Source organism: Olea europaea, chromosome 18, assembly GCF_002742605.1.
Source record: "Olea europaea var. sylvestris chromosome 18, O_europaea_v1, whole genome shotgun sequence".
Lineage (NCBI taxonomy): Eukaryota > Viridiplantae > Streptophyta > Magnoliopsida > Lamiales > Oleaceae > Olea > Olea europaea.
Genome location: NC_036254.1, coordinates 29,052,131 through 29,075,435, shown reverse-complemented (window position 1 = coordinate 29,075,435; position 23,305 = coordinate 29,052,131).

The window sequence follows — 23,305 nt, the reverse complement described above, 5'->3', positions numbered from 1 at the left end:
CATTTCTTGTTGAACCATGCGACCGCACAAGCCAAAAAATCTGGCGAATTTTCTAATTTTGGCCGAATTTCCTAGTTTCGATAGAATTCTTATGAAATCAAATTATTACCATAATTTGATGGGTTTTGGACATTTTTACTCATTAGTATAAATAGGAGAATAATTTTCATTGTAAAGACTTTTGACTTTTGCTTGAATAATATTATAGAGAGAGAATTTGTTCTTTCAATTTCTTGTTCTTCTTGAACAATCTTGGAACTTATCAAGATGTAATTTCTTGCGGCGTTCTAAACAATCGGATTGTGGGTTCTTTTAATTGTAATCAAGGGGTTTTAGGTTCTTCGCTAATCTAGGATTTCTTGGTTCAATTCTTGGGGTTCAAGATCCAAAATCGAGTTAGTATTGGTGTTCTTGGGTTCCGCATCAATCTCGTTGTGGGTTTCGTAGTTTCCATTGCTACGGGGTTCGCATCAAACAACGTGTGAAAAATCAATGTACAAATAACAAAGTTCAATCGGTATGAACCACGCAACATGTACGCTTTAGTTTACACTTTACCACGTGACATTACCCTATTGGACAGTTTAAATTTCAAATAGTTTTCCCATCCAATTGACACTTCAAAACAATGCAAGTGTCAAACAACGTGTCGAAAATCTGTGTACAAATAACAAGGTTCAATCGGTAAGAACCTTGCTACATGTACACAACGGTGTACACATTTTAGTTTACACTTTGCCACGTGACATTACCTTGCTGGACAATTTAAATTTTAAACAATTTTCCCAACCAATTGACACTTGACAACAATGCAAATGTCAAACAACGTGTCAAAAATCAGTATACAAATAACAAAGTTCAATCGGTAAGAACCTTGCTACATGTACACCATGGTTTACACACTTTAGTTTACACATTGGCCCGAGACATGACTCTGTTGGACAGTATAAATTTCAAATAGTTTTCCCATCCAATTGATACTTGACAACAATACATGTGTCAAACAGCGTGTAAAAAATCAGTTCACAAATAACGATGTTCAATCGGTATGAACCTCACAGCATGTACACTTTAGTTTATACTTTACCACGTAATATTACCCTGTTGAAAAATTTAAATTTCAAACAGTTTTCACATCCAATTGACACTTCACAATAATACAAGTATCAAACAAGGAGTCTAAAATCAGTGTACAAATAGCAAAGTTCAATAAGTAAGAACTTTGCTACATGTACAGAATGGTGTACACACTTTAGCACGTGACATTACCCTGCTCGACAGTTTAAATTTCAAATAGTTTTCCCATCCAATTGACACTTGACAACAATGCAAGTGTCACACAACGTGTCAAAAATCAGCGTACAAATAGCAAAGTTCAATCGGTAAGAACCTTGCTACATGTACACTATGGTGTACATACTTTAGTTTACACTTTGACACGTGACATTACCCTGTTGGACAATATAAATTTCAAATAGTTTTGCCATCCAATTGAAACTTGACAATAATGCGCGTGTAAAACAACATGTCAAAAATCAGTTTACAAATATCAAAGTTCGATCGGTAAGAACCGTGCTACATATATATTATAGTGTACACTTTAGTTTGCACTTTGCCACGTGATATTACCCTGTTGGACAGTATAAATTTCAAAAAAATTTCCCATCCAATTGAGACTTGACAATAATACAAGTGTCAAACAACGTGTCAAAAATCAGTGTACAAATAGCAATGTTCAACTGGTATGAACCTCGGAATATGTATACTTTAGTTTGCACTTTACCATGTGACATTTTCCTATTTGACAGTTTAAATTTCAAATAGTTTTCTCATCCAATTGACACTTCACAACAATGCAACTGTCAAACATCACGTCAAAAATTAGTGTACAAATAACAAAGTTCAATCAGTAAGAACCTTGCAACATATACACAATGGTGTACACACTTTCGTTTACCCTTTGCCACATGACATTACCCTACTGGACAGTTTAAATTTCAAACAGTTTTCCCATCCAATTGACACTGGTAAACAATGCAAGTGTCAAAAAACGTGTCAAAAATCAGCGTACAAATAGCAAAGTTCAATCAGTAAGAACCTTGTCACGTGTACACTATGGTGTACACTTTAATCTACACTTTGCCACATGACATTACACTGTTAGATAGCTTAAATTTCAAGCAGTTTTCCCATTCAATTGACACTTGACAACAATGCAAGTGTCAAACAACGTATCAAAAATCGGTGTACAGGTAGTAAAGTTTAATCGGTAAGAACCTTGCTACATGTACACTATGGTGTACACTTTAGTTTACACTTTACCATGTGACATTACCTTGTTGGACACTTAAAATTTCAAATAGTTTTCCCATCCAATTGTCACTTGACAATAATGCAAGTGCCAAACTACGTGACAAAAATCAGTGTACAAAAAGCAATGTTCAATCGGTAAGAACCTTGCTATATGTACATTATGGTGTACACAGTTTAATTTACACTTTGTCATGTGTCATTATCCTGTTGGACAGTTTAAATTTCAAACAGTTTTCACATCCAATTGACACTTGACAATAATGCAAGTGTTAAACATTGTGTCGAAAATCATTGTACAAATTGCAAAGTTCAATCAGTAAGGACCTTGCCATATGTACACTATGATATACACTTTAGTTTACACTTTACCACGTGACAATACCCTGTTGCACAATTTAAATTTCAAACAGTTTTCCCATCCAATTGACACTTCACAACAATGCATGCATCAAACAACGTGCCAAGAATCAGTGTACAAATAGCAAAGTTCAATTGGTAAAAACCTTGCTACATGTACACTACGGTGTACACTTTAGTTTACACATTGCCACGTCACATTGCCCCGTTTGACAGTTTTAATTTTAAACAATATTACCATCCAATTGACACTTGACAACAATGGAAGTTTCAAACAACGTGTCAAAAATCAGTGTACAAATAGCAATATTCAATCTGTAGGACCTTGCTATATGTACACTATGGGGTATACTTTAGTTTACACTTTGCCAGGTGACATTACCCTATTAGACAGTTTAAATTTCAAACAGTTTTCATATCCAATTTACACTTCACAACAATGCAAGTGTCAAACAACGTGTCAAAAATCAGTGTACAAATAGCAAAGTTCAATCAGTAAGAACCTTGCTACATGTACACAATGGTGAACACACTTTAGTTTACACTTCGCCACGTGACATTACCCTACTGGACAGTTTAAATTTCAAATAGTTTTCCCATCCAATTGATACTTGACAACAATACGAGTGTCAAACAACGTGTTAAAAATCAGTGTACAAATAGCAAAGTTCTATTGGTAAGAACCTTGTTACATGTATATTATAGTTTATACACTTTGGTTTATGCTCTGCCAGGTAACATTGACCTGTTGGACAATATAAATTTCAAATAGTTATCCCATCTAATTAATACTTGACCACAATGCAAGTATCAAACAATGTGTCAAAAATTAGTATACAAATAGCAAAGTTCAAACAGTATGAAACTTGCTACATGTACACAATGGTGTACATAGTTTAATTTACACTTTGCCATGTGACATTACTTTGTTGGACAGTTTAAATTTCAAACAGTTTTCCCATCCAATTAACACTTGACAACAATGTAAGTGTTAAACAATATGTCAAAAATCAGTGTATAATTAGCAAAGTTCAATCGGTAAGAACCTTGCCACATGTACACAATGGTGTACACACTTTAGTTTAAACTTTGCCACGAGACATTACCCTGCTGGACAATTTAAATTTCAAATAGTTTTCCCATCCAATTGACACTTGACAATAATCCAAGTGTCAAACACCGTGTCAAAAATCAATGTACAAATAGCAAAGTTCAATCGGTAAGAACCTTGCTACATGTACACTATGGTTTAAACACTTTAGTTTACACTTTTCCAAGTGACATTACCCTGTTGGACAGTAAAAATTTTAAACAGTTTTCTCATCTAATTGGCACTTAACAACAAAACGAGTTTCAAACAACGTGTTAAAAATTAGTTTACAAATAGCAAAGTTCAATCGGTAAGGACCTTACTACATGTACACTATGGTACACACTTTAGTTTACACTTTGCCACGTGACATTACCCTATTGAACAGTTTAAATTTCAAATAGTTTTCTAACACAATTGACACTTGACAACAATGGAAGTTTCAAACAACGTGTCAAAAATCAGTGTACAAATAGCAAAGTTCAGTCTGTAAGGACCTTGCTATATGTACATTATGGTGTACACAGTTTAATTTACACTTTGTCACGTGACATTACCCTGTTGGACAGTATAAATTTCAAACAGTTTTTCCATCTAATTGACACTTGACAACAATGCAAGTGTCAAACAACGTGTCAAAAATCAGTGTACAAATAGGAAAGTTCAATCGGTAAGAACCTTGCTACATGTACACTATGGTGTACACTTTAGTTTACACTTTGCCACGTGATATTAACCTTTTGGACAGTTTAAATTTCAAACTGTTTTCCTATCCGATTGACACTTGACAATAATGCAAGTGTCAAACAACGAATAAAAAATCGGTATACAAATAGCAAAGTTCAATCGGTAAGAACCTTGCTACATGTACACAATGGTGTACACACTTTAGTTTAAACTTTGTCACGAGACATTACCCTGTTGGACAATTTAAATTTCAAACAGTTTTCCCATCCAATTGGCACTTGAAAATAATGCAAGTGTCAAACAACGTGTCAAAAATCAGTGTACAAATAGCAAAGTTCAATCGGTAAGAACCTTGCTACATGTAGACTATGGTGTATACACTTTAGTTTACACTTTGCCACGTGACGTTACCCTATTGGAGAGTATAAATTTCAAACAGTTTTCTCGTCTAATTGGCACTTGACAACAATACGAGTGTCGAACAACGTGGCTAAAATAAATTTACAAATAGCAAAGTTCAATCGGTAAGGACCTTGCTACATGTACACTTTGGTGTACACTTTACCACGTGATATTACCCTGTTGGACAGTTTAAATTTCAAACAGTTTCCCTATACAATTGACACATGACAACAATGGAAGTTTCAAACAACGTGTTAAAAATTAGTGTACAAATAGCAAAGTACAATCTGTAAGGACCTTGCTATACGTAAATTAGGGTGTACACTTTAATTTACCCTTTGCCACACGACATTACTCTATTAGACAGTATAAATTTCAAACAGTTTTCCCATCCAATTTACCCTTCACAAAAATGATAGTGTCAAACAACGTGTCCAAAATCTGCGTATAAATAGCAAAGTTCAATCGGTAAGAACCTTACTACATATACATTATCCTGTGCACACTTTAATTTACACTTTGCCACGTGATATTACCCGATTGGACAGTATAAATTTCAAATAGTTTTCTCATTCAATTGACACTTGACAACAATGTGTGTACACTATGGTGTACACACATTAGTTTACGCTTTACCATGTGATATTACCTTGTTGGACAATTTAAATTTCAAAAAGTTTTCACATCCAATTGGCACTTTAGAACAATGCAAGTGTCAAACACCGTGCCAAAAATCAGTGTACAAATAGCAAAGTTCAATAGATAAGAACCTTTTCTACATGTAAACTGTGGCGTACACTATAGTTTACCCTTTGCCACGTGACATTACCCTGTGGGACAGTTTAAATTTCAAACCCTTTTTCTGTCCAATTGACACTTGACAACAATGCAAGTGTCAAACAACGTGTCAAAAATTAGTGTACAAATAGCAAAGTTGAATCGGTAAGAACGTTGCTACATATATACTATGGTGTACACTTTAGTGTACACTTTGCCACGTGACATTAACCTTTTGGACAGTTTAAATTTCAAATAGTTTTTCCATCCAAGTGACACTTGACAACAATGCAAGTGTCAAACAACGGGTCAAAAATCGGTGCTCAAATAGCAATGTTCAATCGGTAAGAATCTTGCTATATGTACACAATGGTGTACACACTTTAGTTTAAACTTTGCCACAAGACATTATCTTGTTGGACAATTTAAATTTCAAACAGCTTTCCAATCCAATTGACACTTGACAATAATACAAGTGTCAAACACCGTGTCAAAAATCAGTTTACAAATAGCAAAGTTCAATTGGTAAGAACCTTGCTACATGTACACTATGGTGTACGCACTTTAGTTTACACTTTGCCAAGTGACATTACCCTGTTGGACAGTAAAAATTTCAAACAGTTTTCTCATCCAATTGGCACTTGACAACAATACGAGAGTCAAACAACGTGTCAAAAATCAGTTTACAAATAGCAAAGTTCAATCGGTAAGGACCTTGTACATGTATACTATGGTGTACGCTTTAGTTTACACTTTGTCACGTGACATTACCCTGTTGACAAGTTCAAATTTCAAACAGTTTTCCCACACAATCGACACTTGACAACAATAGAAGTTTCAAACAATGTATTAAAAATCAAAGTTTAAATAGCAAAGTTCAATCTGTAAGAACCTTGCTATATGTAGATTATGGTCTACAAACACCATGTCAAAAATCAGTTTACAAATAGCAAATTCCAATTGGTAAGAACCTCGCTACATGTATACTATGGTGTACGCACTTTAGTTTACACTTTGCCAAGTGACATTACCTTGTTGGACAATTTAAATTTCAAACAGCTTTCCAATCCAATTGACACTTGACAATAATACAAGTGTCAAACACCGTGTCAAAAATTAGTTTACAAATAGCAAAGTTCAATTGGTAAGAACCTTGCTACATGTAGACTATGGTGTACACACATTAGTTTACACTTTGCCACGTGATATTACTCTGTTGGACAGTATAAATTTCAAACAATTTTCTCATCCAATTGGCACTTGACAACAATACGAGCGTCAAACAACGTGTCAAAAATCAGTTTACAAATAGCAAAGTTCAATCAGTAAGGACCTTGCTACATGCACACTTTGGTGTACACTTTTGTTTACACTTTGCCACGTGACATTACCCTGTTGGATAGTTTAAATTTCAAATAGTATTCTCATTCAATTGACACTTGACAACAACACAAGTGTCAAAAATCATTGTTTAAATAGCAAAGTTCAATCGGTAAGAACCTTGCTACATGTACATTATGGTGTACACTTTAGTTTATACTTTTCCACGTGATATTAACCTTCTGGACAGTTTAAATTTCAAATAATTGTCTTGTCCAATTGACACTTGAGAACAATGCAAGTGTCAAAAAATGAGTCAAAAATCGGTGTACAAATAGCAAAGTTCAATCAGTAAGAACCTTGCTACATGTACACTATGGTGTACACTTTAGTTTACACTTTGCCACGTGATATTAACCTTCTGGACAGTTTAAATTTCAAACAGTTGTCCTATCCAATTGACACTTGAGAACAATGCGAGTGTCAAACAACGAGTCAAAAATCGGTGAACAAATAGCAAAGTTCAACCGATAAAAACCTTGCTACATGTACACAATGGTGTACACACTTTAGTTTAAACTTTGCCACGAGACATTACCCTGCTGGACAATTTAAATTTCGAACAGTTTTCCCATCCAATTAACACTTGACAATAATGCAAGTGTTAAACAATGTGTTAAAAATCAGTGTAAAAGTAGCAATGTTCAATCGGTAAGAACCTTGCTACATGTAGACTATGGTGTACACACTTTAGTTTACACTTTGCCACGTGACATTACCCTGTTGGACAGTATAAATTTCAAACAATTTTCTCATCCAATTGGCACTTGACAATAATATGAGTGTCAAACAACGTCTCAAAAATAAGTTTACAAATAGCAAAGTTCAATCTGTAAGGACCTTGCTACATGTACACTTTGGTGTACACTTTAGTTTACACTTTACCACGCCACGCGACATTACCCTGTTGGACAATTTAAATTTCCAATAGTTTCCCCATACAATTAACACGTGACAACAATGGAAGTTTCAAGCAACGTGTCAAAAATCAGTGTACAAATAGCAAAGTTCAATCGGTAAGAACCTTGCTACATGTACACTATGGTGTACACACTTTAGTTTACACATTGCCAAGTGACATTACCTTGTTGGACAGTAAAAATTTCAAGCTATTTTCTCATCCAATTGGCACTTGACAGCAATATGAGAGTCAAACAACGTGTCAAAAATCAGTTTACAAATAATAGAGTTCAATCGGTAAGGACCTTGAACATGTACACTATGGTTTACACTTTAGTTTATACTTTGCCACATGACATTACCCTGTTTAACAGTTTAAATTTCAAACAGTTTTCCCACACAATTGACAGTTGACAACAATGGAAATTTCAAACAACGTATTAAAAATCAGTGTACAAATAGCAAAGTTCAATCTGTAAGAACCCTGCTATATGTACACTTTAGTTTACACTTTGTCACGTGACGTTACCCTGTTGGACAGTATAAATTTCAAATTGCTTTCCCATCCAATTTACACTTCACAACAATGCAAGTGTCAAACAACGTGTCAAAAATCAGCGTATACATAGCAAAGTTCAATCGATAAAAACCTTGCTACATGTACACAATGCAGTGCGTACTTTAGTTTACACTTTGCCATGTGACATTACCCTGTTGGACAGTATAAATTTCAAACAATTTTCCCAACCAATTGACACTTGACAACAACGTGAGAGTCATACAACGTGCCAAAAATCATTTACAAATAGCAAAGTTCAATCGGTAAGGACCTTGCTGCATGTACACTATGGTGTACACATTACTTCACACTTTACCATACGACATTACCGTGTTGGACAGTTTAAATTTCAAATAGTTTTCCCATCCAGTTGACACTTGAGAACAATGCAAGAGTCAAACAGCCTGTCAAAAATCAATGTACAAATAGCAAAGTTCAATAGATAAGAACCTTGCTACATGTAAACTATGGCGTGCACTTTAGTTTACACTTTACCACATGACATTACCCTGTGGGATAGTTTAAATTTCAAATAGTATTTTCGTTCAATTGACACTTGACAACAATGCAAGTGTCAAAAATCAAGGTACAAATAGCAAAGTTCAATCGGTAAAAACCTTGCCACATGTACACTATGGTGTACACTTTAGTTTATACTTTGCCACGTGCTATTAACCTTTTGGACAATTTAAATTTCAAACAGTTTTCCTATCCAATTGACACTTGACAACAATGCAAGTATCAAACAATGAGTTAAAAGTTGGTTTACAAATAACAAAGTTCAATCTGTAAGAACCTTGTTGCATGTACACAATGGTGTACACACTTTAGTTTAAACTTTGCCACGAGACATTACCCTACTGGACAATTTAAATTTTAAACAGTTTTCCCATCCAATTGACACTTGACAATAATGCAAGTGTCAAACAACGTGTCAAAAATCAGTGTACAAATAGCAAAGTTCAATAGATAAGAACCTTGCTACATGTAAACTATGGCGTGCACTTTAGTTTACACTTTGCCACATGACATTACCCTGTGGGATAGTTTAAATTTCAAATAGTATTTTCGTTCAATTGACACTTGACAACAACGCAGGTGTCAAAAATCAGTGTACAAATAGCAAAGTTCAATCGGTAAGAACCTTGCAACATTTACACTATGGTGTACACTTTAGTTTACACTTTGCCACATGATGTTAACCTTCTGGACAGTTTAAATTTCAAACATTTTTCCTATTTAATTGACACTTGACAATAATGCAAGTGTCAAACAACGAGTCAAAAGTCGATGTACAAATAACAAAGTTCAATCGGTAAGAACCTTGTTGCATGTACACAATGGTGTACACACTTTAGTTTAAACTTTGCCACGAGACATTACCCTACTGGACAATTTAAATTTCGAATAGTTTTCCCATCCAATTGACACTTGACAAAAATGCAAATATCAAACAACGAGTCAAAAATCGGTGTACAAATAGCAAAGTTCAATCGGTAAGAACCTTGCTGCATGTACACAATGGTGTACACACTTTAGGTTAAACTTTGCCACGAGACATTACCCTAGTGGACAATTTAAATTTTGAACAGTTTTCCCATTCAATTGACACTTGACAATAATGCAAGTGTCAAATATGTTAAAAATCAGTGTATAAATAGCTAAGTTCAATCGGTAAGAACCTTGCTATATGTAAACTATGGTGTACACACTTTAGTTTATAGTTTGCCACGTGACATTACCCTATTGGACAGTATAAATTTCAAACAGTTTTCTCATCCAATTGGCACTTGACAATAATAAAAGTGTCAGACAATGTCCCAAAAATCAGTTTACAAATGGCAAAGTTCAATCGGTAAGGACCTTACTACATGTACACTTTAGTTTACACTTTACCACGTGACATTACCCCATTGAACAGTTTAAATTTCAAACAGTTTCCCCATTAATTGACACATGACAACAATGGAAGTTTCAAGCAACGTGTCAAAAATTAGTGTACAAATAGCAAATTTCAATCTATAAGGACCTTGCTATATGTAAATTATGGTGTACACTTTAGTTTACACTTTGCTATGTGATATTACACTGTTGGACAATATAAATTTCAAACAGTTTTCCCATCCAATTTACCCTTCACAACAATGCGAGTGTCAAACAACGTGTCCAAAATTTGCGTATAAATAGCAAAGTTCAATCGGTAAGAACCTTGCCACTTGTACATTATGGTGTACACTTTTGTCTACATTTGGTCACGTGCCATTCCCCTATTGGACAGTTTAAATTTCAAACAGTTTTCCCATCCAATTGACACTTAACAAAAATGCAAGTGTTAAACATTGTGTTGAAAATTAGTGTACAAATAGCAAAGTTCAATCAGTAAGGATCTTGCCACATGTACACTTTGGTGTACACTTTAGTTTATACTTTGCCACGTGACAATACCCTATCACACAATTTAAATTTCAAATAGTTTTCCCATCTAATTGACACTTCACAACAATGCAAGCGTCAAACAACGTGCCAAGATCAGTGTACAAATAGCAAAGTTCAAATGGTAAAACCCTTGCTACATGTACACTACGGTGTACACTTTAGTTTACACTTTGCCACATGACATTGCCCCGTTTGACAGTTTAAATTTCAAACAGTTTTACCATCTGATTGACACTTGACAACAATGAAAGTTTCAAACAACGTGTCAAAAATCAGTGTACAAATAGCAAAATTCAATCTGTAAGGACCTTGGTATATGTGCATTATGGTGTACACTTTAGTTTACACTTTGCCAGGTGACATTATCCTGTTGGACAGTATAAATTTTAAACAATTTTTCCATCCAATTTACACTTCACAACAATGCAAGTGTCAAACAACGTGTCAAAAATCAGTGTACAAATAACAAAATTCAATCGGTAAGAACCTTGTTACATGTACACAATGGTGTAGACACTTTGGTTTACACTTCGCCACGTGACATTACCCTGCTAGACAGTGTAAATTTCAAATAGTGTTCCCATCCAATTGACATTTGACAACAATGCGAGTGTCAAACAACATGTCAAAAATCAGTGTACAAATAGCAAAGTTCTATCGGTAAGAATCTTGCCACATGTATATTATGGTTTACACACTTTGCTGTACACTCTGCCACGTGACATTACCCTTTTGGACAATATAAATTTCAAACAGTTTTACCATCTAATTAATACTTGACAACAATGCAAATATCAAACAATGTGTCAAAAATCAGTGTACAACTAGCAAAGTTCAAACGGTATGAAACTTGCTACATGTACACAATGGTGTACACAGTTTAATTTACACCTTGCCACGTGGCATTATCCTGTTGGACAGTTTAAATTTCAAACAATTTTCCCATCCAATTGACACTTGACAACAATACAAGTGTCAAACAACGTGTCGAAAATCAGTGTACAATTAGCAAAGTTCAATCGGTAAGAACTTTGCTACATGTACACAATGGTGTAGACACTTTAGTTTACACTTCGCCACGTGATATTACCCTGCTGGACAGTTTAAATTTCAAATAGTGTTCCCATCCAATTGACACTTGACAACAATGCGATTGTCAAACAACGTGTCAAAAATCAGTGTACAAATAGCAAAGTTATATCGGTAAGAATCTTGCCACATGTATATTATGGTTTACACACTTTGGTGTACACTCTGCCACGTGACATTACCCTATTGGACAATATAAATTTCAAACAGTTTTACCATCTAATAATACTTGACAACAATGCAAGTATCAAACAATGTGTCAAAAATCAGTGTACAAATAGCAAAGTTCAAACGGTATGAAACTTGCTCCATGTACACAATGGTGCACACAGTTTAATTTACGCTTTGCCACATGACATTACCCAGTTGGACAGTTTAAATTTCAAACAATTTTCCCATCCAATTGACACTTGACAATAATGCAAGTGTCAAACAGCGTGTCGAAAATCAGTGTACAATTAGTAAATTTCAATCGGTAAGAACCTTGCTACATGTACACAATGATGTACACACTTTAGTTTAAACTTTGCCACGAGACATTACCCCGACAGACAATTTAAATTTTAAATAGTTTTCCCATCCAATTGACACTTGACAATAGTACAAATGTCTATTGTCAAGTGTCAAACACTGTGTTAAAAATCAGTGTACAAATAACAAAGTTCAATCAGTAAGAACCTTGCTACATGTACACTGTGGTGTAAACACTTTAGTTTACACTTTGCCAAGTGACATTACCCTGTTGGACAGTACAAATTTCAAATAGTTTTCTCATCCAATTGGTAGTTGACAGCAATATGAGAGTCAAACAACGTGTCAAAAATCAGTTTACAAATAGCAAAGTTCAATCTGTAAGGACCTTGCTACATATACACTATGGTGTGCACTTTAATTTATACTTTACCACGTGACATTACTCTGTTGAACAGTTTAAATTTCAAACAATTTTTTCACACAATTGACACTTGACAACAATGGAAGTTTCAAACAATATGTCAAAAATCAGTATACAAATAGCAAAGTTCAATCTGTAAGAACCTTGCTATATGTACATTATGGTGTACACTTTAGTTTACACTTTGTCACGTGACATTACCCTATTGGACAGTATAAATTTCAAATAGTTTTTCCATCCAATTTACCCTTCACAACAATGCGAGTGTCAAACAACGTGCCCAGAATTTGCGTATAAATAGCAAAGTTCAATCAGTAAAAACCTAGCTACATGTACATTATAGTGTATACTTTTGTTTACACTTGGTCACGTGCCATTCCCCTATTGGACAATTTAAATTTCAAATAGTTTTCCCATCCAATTGACACTTGACAACAATGCAAGTGTTAAGCATCGTGTCGAAAATTAGTGTACAAATAGCAAAGTTCAATCGATAAGAACCATGCTACATGTACACAATGGTGTACACATTTTAGTTTAAACTTTGCCACGAGACATTACCTTGCTGGACAATTTAAATTTCAAACAGTTTTGCCATCCAATTGACACTTGACAATAATGCAAGTGTCCAACAACGTGTCAAAAATTAGTGTACAAATAGCAAAGTTCAATCGGTAAAAATATTGCTACATGTACATTATGGTGTAGACACTTTAGTTTACAATTTACCACGTGATACTACCTTGCTGGACAGTATAACTTTCAAATAGTTTTCTCACCCAATTGGCACTTGACAACCATACGAGTGACCAACAATGTGTCAAAAATCAGTTTACAAATAGCAAAGTTCATTCGGTAAGGACCTTGCTACTTGTACACTATGGTGTACACTTTAGTTTACACTTTGCCACGTGACATTACCCTGTTGGACAGTTTAAATTTCAAACAATTTCCTGATACAATTGACACATGACAACAATGTAAGTTTCAAACAACGTGTCAAAAATCAGTGCAGAAATAGCAAAGTTCAATCTGTAAGGACCTTACTATATGTACATTATGGTGTACACTTTAGTTTACACTTTGCCACGTACATTACCCTATTGGACAGTATAAACTTCAAACAATTTTCCCATCCAATTTACACTTCACAACAATGCTAGTGTCAAACAACGTGTCCAAAATCTTCGTATAAATAGCAAAGTTCAATCGGTAAGAACCTTGCTGCATGTACACTATGTTGTGCACACTTTAATTTACACTTGGCCACGTGATATTACTCTATTGGACAGTATAAATTTCAAACAGATTTCCATCCAATTGACACTTGACAACAATGCGAGTGTCAAACAACGTGTCAAAAATCAGTTTACAAATAGCAAAGTTCAATCGGTAAGAACCTTGCTACATGTACACTATGGTGTACACATTTGTTTACATTTTACCACGAGACATTAGCTTTTTGGATAGTTTAAATTTCAAATAGTTTTACCCTCCAATTGACAGTTGACAACAATGCAAGTGTCAAACACCGTGTCAAAAATTAGTGTACAAACAACAACGTTCAATAGGTAAGAACCTTGCTACATGTAAACTATGGCTTACACTTTGCCAGGTGACATTACCCTGCGGGACAGTTTAAATTTCAAACAATTTTTTCGTCCAATTGACACTTGATAACAATAAATGTGTTAAACAACGTGTCAAAAATTGATGTGCAAATAGCAAAGTTCAATCGGTAAGAACTGTGCCACATGTACACTATGGTACATACTTTGCCACGTGGTATTACCCTGTTGGACAATATAAATTTCAAACAGTTTTTCCATTCAATTGATACTTGACAACAATTCAAGTGTCAAATAACGTGTCAAAAATCAGTGTACAAATAGCGATGTTCAATCGGTGTGAACCTCGCTACATGTACACTTTTGTTTACACTTTTTCACGTGACATTAGCCTGATGGACAGTTTAAATTTCAAACAGCTTTCCCATCCAATTGACACTTAACAACAATGCAAGTGCCAATAGCTTGTCCAAAATCGGTGTACAAGTAGCAAAGTTCAATCGATAAAAAGCTTGGGAAATGTACACTATGTTGTACGCATTTCAGTTTACACTTTACCACGTGACATTACCCTGCTGGACCGTTTAAATTTCAAACAGTTTTCCCATCCAATTGACACTTGACAACAAAGCAAGTGTTAAACAACATTTCAAGAATCAGCATACAAATAGCAACGTTCAATCAGCAAGAACCTTGCTACATGTACATTATGGTGTACACAATTTAGTTTCCACTTTGGCACGTGACATTACCCCGTTGGACAGTATAAATTTCAAATAGTTTTACCATCTAATTGACACTTGACAACACTACGAGTGTCGAACAATGTGTCAAAAAATCAGTTTACAAATGGCAAAGTTCAATCGGTAAGGACCTTGCTACATGTACACGATGGTGTACACCTTAATTTACTCTTTACCATGTGACATTACCCTGTTGGACAGTTTAAATTTCAAACAATTTTTCCATCCAATTGACACTTGACAACAATGCAAGTGTCAAACAATGTGTCAAAAATCAGTGTACAAATAGCAAAGTTCATTCGGTAAGAAACTTGCGACCTGAACACTATGCTATACACACTTCAGTTTACACTTTACTATGTGACATCACCCTGCTGGGCCGTTTAAATTTCAAATAGTTTACCTATCCAATTGACACTTGACAACAATACAAGTGTCAAATAACGTGTCAAAAATCAGCGTACAAATAGCAAAGTTCAATCGGTAAGAACCTTGCTACATGTACACTATGGTCTACACACTTTAGTTTACACTTTGGCACGTTACATTACCGTGTTGGAAAGTATAAATTTCAAATAGTTTTGCCATCCAATTGACACTTGACAACAATACGAGTGTCAAACAACGTGTTAAAAATTAGTTTACAAATAGCAAAGTTCAATCGGTAAGGATCTAGCTACATGTACACTATGGTGTACACCTTAGTTTACTCTTTACCACGTGACATTAGCCTGTTATAAAGTTTAAATTTGAAACAATTTTTCCATCCAATTGACACTTGACAACAATGCAAGTGTCAAACAGCGTGTCCAAAATCGGTTTACAAATAGCAAAGTTCAATCGGTAAGAACCTTGCAACTTGTACACTATGCTGTACACACTTCAGTTTACACTTTACCACGTGACATTACCCTGCTGGACCGTTTAAATTTCAAAAATTTTTCCAATCCAATTAACACTTGACAACAATGCAAGTGTCAAACAACGTGTCAAAAATCAACGTACAAATAGCAAAGTTTAATCGATAAGAACCTTGCTACAAGTACACTATGGTGTACAAACTTTAGTTTACACTTTGGCATGTGACATTACCCTGTCGGACAGTATAAAACTCAAATAGTTTTGCCATCCAATTAACACTTGACATCAATGCGAGTGTCAAATAGCGTGTCAAAAATCAGTTTACAAATAGCAAAGTTCAATCGATAAGGACCTTGCTACATGTATACTATGGTGTATACCTTAGTTTCCTCTTTGCCACGTGACATTATCCTGTTGGACAGTTTAAATTTCAAATAGTTTTCCCATCCAATGACACTTGACAATAATTGAACTGTCAACCAGCATGCCAAAAATCAGTGTACAGACAGTAAATTTCAGTCGGTAAGAACCTTGCTGCATGTACACTATGGTGTACAATTTAGTTTACTCTTTTTCACGTGACATTACCCTGTTGAAAAGTTTAAATTCCAAACAGTTTTTTCATCCAATTGACATTTGACAACAATGTAAGTGTCAAGCAACGTGTAAAAAATCAGCGTACAAACAGCAAAGTTCAATCGGTAAGAACCTTGCAACATGTACACTATGATGTACACTTTAGTTTACACTTTGGCACCTGTCATTACCCTATTGGACAATTTAAATTTCAAATAGTTCTCCCACCCAATTGACACTTGACAATAATACAAGTACAAACAACGTGTCAAAAATCAGTGTACAAATAGCAAAGTTCAACCTGTAAGAACCTCGCTACATGTACACTATGGTGTACACGCATTAGTTTACATTTTGCCATGTGACATTACCCTATTGGACAGCATAACTTTTAAACAATTTTCCCAACCAATTGACACTTGACAACAGCTGAAGTGTCAAACAACGTGTTCAAAATCAGTGTACAGATAGAAAATTTCAATCGGTAAGAACCTTGCTACATGTATACTATGGTGTACACTTTAGTTTACACTTTGCCACGTGACATCACCCTATTAGATAGTATAAATTTCAAACAGTTTTCCAATCCAATTGATACTTGACAACAATGCAAGTGTCAAACAACGTGTCAAAAATCAGTGTACAGACAGCAAATTTCAGTTGGTAAGAACCTTGCTACGTGTACACTATGGTGTACAATTTAGTTTACTCTTTGCCACATGACATTACCCTGTTGGAGAGTTTAAATTTCAAGCAATTTTTTCGTCCAATTGACGCTTGACAACAATGTAAGTGTCGAACAACATATTAAAAATCAGCGTACAAATAGCAAAGTTTAATTGGTAAGAACCTTGCAACATGTACACTATGGTGTACACTTTATTTTACACTTTGGCACGTGTCATTACCCTATTGAACAATTTATATTTCAAATAGTTCTCCCACCTAATTGACACTTGACAATAATGCAAGTATCAAACAATGTGTCAAAAATCAGTGTACAAATAGCAAAGTTCAATCTGTAAGAACCTCGCTACATGTACACTATAATGTACACATGTTAGTTTACACTTTGCCATGTGACATTACTCTATTGGATAGTATAAATTTTAAACAGTTTTCCCAACCAATTGACACTTAACAATAGCTGAAGTGTCAATCAACGTGTTCAAAATCAGTGTACAAATAGAAATGTTCAATCGGTAAGAACCTTGCTACATGTACACTATGGTGTACATTTTAGTTTACACTTTACCACGTGACATTACCCTATTGGACAGTATAAATTTCAAACAGTTTTCCAATCCAATTGATACTGGACAACAATGCAAGTGTCAAACAACGTGTCAAAAATTAGTGTGCAAATAGCAATGTTCAATCGGCATGAACCTCGTAACATGTACACTTTAGTTTACACTTTTCCACGTGACATTATCCTGACGGACAATTTAAATTTTAAATAGTTTTTCCATCCAATTGACACTTGACAACAATGCAAGTGTCAAACAACGTGTCCAAAATCGGTGTACCAACAGCAATGTTCAATTGGTAAAAACCTTGCGACATGTACACTTTGGTGTACACACTTTAGTTTACACTTTGCCATGTGACATTACCCTATTGGACAGTATAAATTTCAAATCGTTTCCCATCCAATTGACACTTAACCACAATGTGAGTGTCAAACAATGTGTCAAGAATTCGTGTACAAATAGCAAAGTTCAATCGGTAAGAACCTTGCAACATGTACACTATGGTGTACAGTTTAGTTTACACTCTACCATGTGATATTACCAGATGGAGAGTATAAATTTCAAATAGTTTTCCCATCCAATTGACACTTGATAATGATGCAAGTGTCAAACAACGTGTCCAAAATCGTTGTACAAATAGCAAAGTTTAATTGGTAAGAACCTTGCGACATGTACAATATGGTGCACACACTTTAGTTTACACTTTGCCATGTGACATTACCCTGATGGACTGTTTAAATTTCAAACAGTTTTCTCATCCAATTGATACTTGACAACAATGCAAGTGTCAAACATTATGTCAAAAATCAGTGTACAAATAGCAAAGTTCAATTGGTAAAAACCTTGCTACATGTACACTATGGTGTATACACTTTAGTTTACAATTTGTCACGTGACATTACCCTATTGGATAGTATAAATTTCAAACAATTTTCCCATCGAATTGACACTTAACAACAATTCGAGTGTGAAACAACGTGTCAAAAATCAGTGTACAAATAGCAAAGTTCAATCGGTAAGAACCTAGCTACATGTGCACTATGATGTACACACTTTAGTTTACACTTTGCCTCGTGACATTATCCTATTGGATAGTATAAATTTTAAATAGTTTTCCTATCCAGTTGATACTTGACAATAATGCAAGTGTCAAACGTTTCGAAAATCAGTGTACATATAGCAAAGTTTAATCGGTATAAACCTTGCAACATGTACGCTTTAGTTTACACTTTACCACGTGACATTACCCTGTTGGACAATTTAAATTTCAAACCGTTTTTCCATCCAATTGACACTTGACAACAATGCAAGTGTCAAACAACGTGTCGAAAATTAGTGTATAAATAGCAACGTTCAATCGGTAAGAACCTTGCTACATGTACACAATGGTGTACATGCTTTAGTTTACACTTTGCCACGTGACATTACCCTGGTGGACAGTTTAAATTTTAAATAGTTTTCCTATCCAATTGACACTTGAAATGATGCAAGTGTCAAACAATGTGTCCAAGATCAATGTACAAATAGCAAAGTTCATTCGGTAAGAAACTTGCCACATGAACACTATACTGTACACACTTCAATTTACACTTTACCACATGACATCACCCTGCTGGACCGTTTAAATTTCGAACAATTTTTCCATCCAATTGACACTTGTCAATAATTCAAGTATCAAACAACTTGTCGAAAATCAACGTACAAATTGCTAAGTTCAATCGGTAAGAACCTTGCGACATGTACTCTATGCCGTACACACTTCAGTTCACACTTTACCACGTGACATTACCTTGCTGGACCGTTTAAATTTCAAATAGTTTTCCCATCCAATTCACACTTGACAACAATGCAAGTGTCAAACAACGTGTCAAAAATCAATGTATAAATAGGAATGTTCAATCGGTAAGAACCTTGCTACATGTACACTATGGTGTACACACCTTAGTTTACACTTTGGCACGTGACATTAACTTGTTGGACAATATAAATTTCAAATAGTTTTACCATCCAATTAACACTTGACATCAATGTGAGTGTCAAATAGTATGTCAAAAATCAGTTTACAAATAGCAAAGTTCAATCGGTAAGGACCTTGTTACATGTATACTATGGTGTACACCTTAGTTTACACTTTGGCACGTGACATTAACTTGTTGGACAATATAAATTTCAAATAGTTTTACCATCCAATTAACACTTGACATCAATGTGAGTGTCAAATAGTATGTCAAAAATCAGTTTACAAATAGCAAAGTTCAATCGGTAAGGACCTTGTTACATGTATACTATGGTGTACACCTTAGTTTACACTTTGCCACGTGACATTATCATATTGGACAGTTTAAATTTCAAAAAGTTTTCCCATCCAATTGACACTTGACAACAATTGAAGTGTCAAATAACGTGCCAAAAATTAGTGTACAGATAGCAAATTGCAGTCGGTAAGAACCTTGCTACATGTACACTATGGTGTACACTTCAGTTTACTCTTTACCATGTGACATTACCCACTTAGACAGTTCAAATTTGAAATAGTTTTTTTGTCCAATTGACACTTGACATCAATGCAAGTGTCAAACAACGTGCCAAAAATCAGTGTATAAATAGTAAAGTTCAATCGGTAAGAACCTTGCAACATGTACACTATGGTGTACACTTTAGTTTACACTTTGCCACGTGACATTACCCTTATGGACAGTTTAAATTTCAAGCAGTTTTCCCATCCAATTGATAATCTATAATGATGCATGTGTCAAACAACATGTCCAAAATCGGTGTACAAATAGTAAAGTTCAATAGGTAAGAATTCTGCGACATGTACACTATATTGTACACACTTCAGTTTACACTTTACCGCGTGACATTACCCTATTGGACAGTTTAAATTTCAAACAGTTTTTCCATCCAGTTGACACTTGACAACAATGCAAGTGTCAAACAACGTGTCAAAAATATGTGTACAAATAGCAAAGTTCAATCGGTAAGAACCTTGCTACATGTACACTATGGTGTACACTTTAGTTTACACTTTGGCACGTGAGATTACCCTGTTGGAGAGTTTAAATTTCAAACCATTTTCCATCGAAATAACACTTGTGAACAACACAAGTATCAAACAACTTGTCGAAAATCAGTATATAAATAGAAAAGTTCAATCGGTAAAAACCTTGCTATATATACACTATGGAGTACACTTTTATTTACACTTTACCATGTGACATTACCCTGTTGGGCAGTTTAAATTTCAAATAGTTTTCCCATCCAATTGACACTTGACAACAATACAAGTGTCAAACAACGTGTCAAAAATCCTTGTACCAATTGCAAAGTTCAATCGCTAAGAACCTTGCTATATGTACACTATAGTGTGTTTACAGTTTGCCATGTGACATTACCCTGTTAGACAGTTTAAATTTTAAATAGTTTTCCCATCCAATTGACACTCGGAAACAATGCAAGTGTCAAACAATGTGTTGAAAATCAATGTACAAACAGCAAAGATTCAATTTGTAAGAACCTCGCTACATGTACACTATAGTGTACACTTTACTTTACACTTTGCCACGTGACGTTATCCTGTTTGACAGTTTAAATTTCAAACAATTTTCCCATTGAATTGACACTTGAAAACAATGTAAGTGTCAAACAACTTGTAAAGAATCATTGAACAAATAGCAGAGTTCAATCGGTAAGAGCCTTACTGTATGTACACTATGCTTTACCCACCTTAGTTTACACTTTACCACGTGACATTACCCTGTTGACCATTTTGAATTTCAAACAGTTTTCCCATCTAATTGACAATTTGTAAAATCCCGAAATTTTTTAGCTTTTCATTTAATTTATTTGCCATTTAATAGGAATGCAATGTTTAGTTAAGTCCTTACCCAAGTTAATTGGCTGCCTCGATAGTAAATTTGGATCTATGTGGATATCTTTATAGTTGAGGGGCCGAAGTGAAAATAAATATCAAAATTATACTTTTATTAAATGGGCCAAATAGTTAACTGTTGAATGAGGTAGAATTACCCTATCAATATTGGGCTCATTTTGAAGCTCGTAATAAATGGCGAATTATGGACTCAAGAAAAAATTAATTTGGTCAAGTTAAACTCGAGTTATAGCCAATTAAGAAAACTACTTAGTTAATAATATTAGTTACAATATGGACTAAATTACTCTTTCAATATTGGACTCCTTTGATAGATAATAATTAATTATATATATTAGGATTAAGAAAATGATATTTTGGATAAGTTGAATTAAGATGGAATCAATGGAAGAATCAAGGTATAAATGAAATTCTAATTTAATTACTAGGCATACGGTTCACAATTCTCGGCCACTAGGAATAATATATGTTAAGTATTGATAATTATAAAATTTAAAGATAATTGATTAAAACGTAATCATAATAATTTTCCAGAAACTATTAAATTCCTTTTTAATGCTAATCTACTTTAATTAGGATAGAAACTATTGTTCTTAATCATGTAGGATTTGGATTATGATAAAGTTTCCCAATAATTTTAGTATTAGAATAATTAGGACTCTAATTAATTAAACTAGTTAAGTCGTATAGATTGGCATGGAAACTTTCTGTCATTTATTTTGATTTAATCAAAGGTAGGAGATAAATTAGTTATTTGTTTAAGTTGTGTGTTGTATAAAATATGCAATTAGGAGACCAATTTGCCTTACTTTTCCACATGTTGACAGGATATGCAGTCATTGTGTCTCCTTATTAAAATTGTATTGGATTTGGAATTTATCAAAACAAATAGTCAATCTCCAATCAAATTATATAGGAGTTTAGGAGTCCAAACCAATTTCTAAGAAAAGTGGACGGAAATTTTAGAATTCCAATCTTAGCCTGACTACCCTACGGTCCCTACCCCGTATTTTAGTCTACTATATATATGAAATTATACCTAAAGCATTCTACCATACTTTATTCTCTTCCTCTCTAAATTTTCCTCTATATTACTAAGGCTTTATACCCAAAGTAGTCTACTATATTTTATTCAATTTCACAAGCAACCAAGAGAAAAATCTCAGCAAACAAGTTCCCACAATTTGCTTTCCATGTGCATATTATAATACAAGATTCATTACGTAAGGTGAGGTGCTCGGTGCTATTAGTGGTTTTTCCACATCTTTCAAACACGTTGTTATGTATGGATTTAATTACTTCAGTTCAGGGCTCCTTCGGGAGAAATCATGATACATTTTAAGGCACAATTTAGCCTTCACATTATTTTGTAGTGCTTGCTTGAATTATCATTTGTCATGGTGTGATAATTCTCATGTTATATTGGTAAGAGAATTTATACATAATTTCACGTTTGATTTGAATGTGGAGTAGCAAGCATCTCATTGAGTATAATTCGTTATACTCATCCCTCTTTATTTACAATTT